Here is a 3,683-nt window from a genome sequence, read left to right as displayed (position 1 = left end):
GTGTGTGTGTGTGTGTGTGTGTGTGTGTGTGTGTGTGTGTGTAGGAGGTGGGGGTAGGGCAGAGGCAGCTAGGTGGTTCAACAGATAGCGTACTGGGCCTGGAGTCAGGAAGACCTGAGTTCAAATGTGGTCTTGGACACTTAATAGCTGAGTGACCCCGGGCAAGTCACTTCTGTTTCCCTTAATCCACGGCAGAAGGAAATGTCAAACCACTCCAGTATCTTTGTCAAGAAAACCCCATTGACACTGTGGGCAAGCAGTGGTCCACCGAGTCACAAGGAGTTAGGAATGATTAAACAACAACAGATACACACACACATACACACATTTACATATATATATGTGGGAGGTGGCAGAGATGGCTGTCACTGAGGGTTTTCACCTGCCTAAATGCAGTGGGCTGACACAGATTTAGAATCCCTTACAATTCCACAATTCTAGGAGGCATGCTCTTAGTTGCCATGTTACCAGGAGTTTGCTTTCTTTGTTGCTGGCTGAAAGTAATGCCAGAAAGTTAGTTATCCAGGTCTGCCTAGCCCTTTGCCTATATTTATTTATCTGGATTAGGTGCAAATGAAGTCCTGGTTTGACTCTTATATCTTGTGGCTCTAGCCTACCTTTCCAGGCTTATTTCATATCACTCCTCTTCTTACCATCTACATTCCAGGCAAACTGCCACATTTCCTTTTTGTTGACCTATTTTCTACTTCCCTTTCTTTGTACAGGCTGTCCTACGTGCTTAAAATGAACTTCCTCATCTCAATTAGTTACAATCCTTGCCTTCTTCAAGGCTGAACTTAAACCTTCTCCTATGGAAGTCTTTTTGATGCTTCCAGTTGTTAGTGCTGTCTTTCTCCTCAAATTATCTTGTATGTACTTAACTGTATACCTGTTGTGTCCTCCCAAGCTCTTTGAGGGCAGAGAGGCTTTTTGTCTTGGCATTCCCAGTTCATTGCATATGGAAGTTGCTTTATAAGTGCTTGATGAATTATGCTAGCCCAGTGATCTCTGGCTCTGACCATGCTTCTGAGATTTGGCTGGTGACCAGTGTGAGCTTGCTAGAAAACTCAGAATGGGCAGTCCCAACAATCAGGGTTCTTCCAGATGGGCCAGGCTCTGTATGTCTGCTTCCTGAATCCTGCTTTTGGATTCTATCATAGTGATTCCTGGGGGCTCCAACTCTGGCCTGAATTGAAATGAAATGTCTTGTTTGTTTTTTCTGGTAAGGGATCTTCCAGACAATACTTTGTGTCCAAGGCCGTTGAATTTGTTGAATATCAGCTAGCTATCTCCTATCTAGGGTCACTGAGGTACCAAAGTGGTAGGAAGGGAATGACAGGGATGAAGAGGACTGCTGGGGGTTCCTATCATCCTGATGTTTCTATGTTTCCATGTTTATAGATCATCTTTTACATAGTAATCATTCAGCATAGATTACAAGGCATGAAAATAATTACATGTTATCCTTTGGTTTACAAAAATGTGCTTTGAGATATTATTCATTTGTGGTTTGTCGGCTCACATTTGGCTGGTTCCTTTGTTTTTGTTTTGTTGTTTATTTTTGCCTGGTTCCATGTAATAGTAGTAGGGCTTTTTGAAATAACTGCCCTAGGTTATTGTTTGTCCTTTGTTTTCAGAGAGGACCAATAACATTATAGGGACATCTTGACTTGCATGTGAATTGAATTTTAGTGAGGTAGAGTTGCATGAAGTCATTGACCTTACTTTCTCTTCCAGAGATGTTAAAGTTTAGTGGCAAGACAAAAGTCAGGACAAATGGCAGTGGCCTGGGATGCAGTGGATGACCTTAGTGTCTTCAGTGTCTTATCAAGCTCTCTAAGTGCCCCACAGTGCCTGCTTCAGCTGCCTTCATGGCTCTTGGAACAAATTGATGTCATCTGCCCATTTTGCTAGGGAAAGTTTTCACATGCTTGGGGTAGACACCTCCTAACTCACATGCACAGTTTGAGAGCCGTCAGTTATCCTTAACCTGATTTAGTTTGTCTGTCAAAATGATTTACTGGGGTATGGCTGCTGTGCTGTACGGCTATATAGCTTCTTGGAGCCACAGATGAGAGTTGAGGGCCAAGTAGAACCAAATGTGGATGAACTGCCCTGAAAAAGGCTCAGCAAGACCTCACCAGAGGTGCAAGTCCTTCTTGAACACCCTGTACCTCCCTGCCCTAGGTTAGGACTTGGTTTATGGCCAAAGAAGAGAATAAAGCTAACTGAGCTACATCTTGTAAGTCAATATTCATTAACTTAGTGGCCTGGTCTCCCAGTCCCAGATCAGTGGCAATGCTGTAACCTCTCCTAGGCCCAATCACTGTCTGGTGTGTCTCTTTTTTTTTTACCAGCTTCCCTATGTGATTCAGGCATGTCGCGTTCTGTTTCTCCCTTACCAATTCCCTTCTTAATTTCTTACAGACTAGCTTCCAAACCCACTGCTCTACAAGAATTGCCTCCTAAAAGGTCATTAATTATGCCCTTGTCAAATCCAGTGGTCATTTCTCAGTAACCTTGATTTTTCTGTGTCATTTGAACGTTGACTTTTGGAAACTTTTTCTCCTTTAGTTTCTGTGATGCTGCACTTTTCCCATTCTCCTAGCTTAGGCTAAATCTTTGTTTCCTTTGCTGCCTCTTCTTGTTTCTGAGAGGGTGACCCTTTAAAGCTCTTTTTTTCAGACTTCTGCCCTCATTCATTCCCTTGAAGAGGTCATTCATTCTCATGACTTAAACTTTCTGCAGATAATTCCCAAGTCTACATCTTTCCTTTATTTTCAACTGCCTATAAAACATTTCCATTTGATATTCTGTCATCCATCAACTCAATCTCAAAATGACCAAAACTGAATTTCAAATGAACTAACTTTCCTCCAAAATGACTTTCTTACCAAATACCATTTTTATTACAGTGCCATTGTTTTTCCAGTTTCCCAGGCTAGAAACTTTGGAATCATCATTGATTATCCCCTTTCTTTTATCCTGAATATTTTGTATGTCATCAAGCCCTTTTATTTCTTATTTCACACTATCTCTTGTATGTTTTTTTTTCTCCATTCCTACTCATGAATTTGTTTCTTCAATGGACATTTATTAAGTTCTTACTCTGTGTAGTGATGGGGGAGATACCACCTTAGTTCAGACCGTAATACCTTCACTTTGGGGTTATTGTAACAGCCTCCTAATGGGTCTTTCTACCTAGGTTCTCTTGCCTTCTCCAGGCTGTCTGTCGTACCACTGCCACATTCATCTTCCTAAAATTGTTTTCATATGTCTCTTCCTTTCTTTTCCTCTCATTTTCCTTTTTCTCACCCACAGGTATCATGGTCATTTTTCTTCTTCTGTGCCTTTGCTGCGGTCCTTCTCTACCATATGCTCCCCACTCCCATCAGTACCTCCCTCCCTAACACCATACACGTGCACACCACACACATACACACACAACACATATATGCATATATATAAACCCCACACATGTTTGTGCACACACATATACCATACACAGAGATATGCACACACACACAACACATACATACACATATACCACATGTGCACAATCCAGACATATACACTCCATGTACATATCACACAATACATATACATGCAAACACACACATGTGCATGCCACACAGTGCATACACATGCACTACATGAACCCACATGTACATATACAAATGCAT

At 41.8% G+C, this 3,683-nt stretch overlaps 1 protein-coding gene across 2 annotated transcripts in view; it reads left to right on the top strand.

The window, feature by feature from the left end:
• ELAVL1 (ELAV like RNA binding protein 1) overlaps positions 1 to 3,683 on the top strand; it is a 77,491-nt gene that overhangs the window by 48,645 nt on the left and 25,163 nt on the right. The gene's annotated exons all lie outside the window — the stretch shown is intronic.

The sequence above is a fragment of the Vombatus ursinus genome, unplaced genomic scaffold (assembly GCF_900497805.2).
Source record: "Vombatus ursinus unplaced genomic scaffold, bare-nosed wombat genome assembly UNPS02014935.1, whole genome shotgun sequence".
Lineage (NCBI taxonomy): Eukaryota > Metazoa > Chordata > Mammalia > Diprotodontia > Vombatidae > Vombatus > Vombatus ursinus.
Note: the sequence above shows the minus strand (reverse complement) of the source record. Positions and strands in the feature narration are given on the sequence as shown.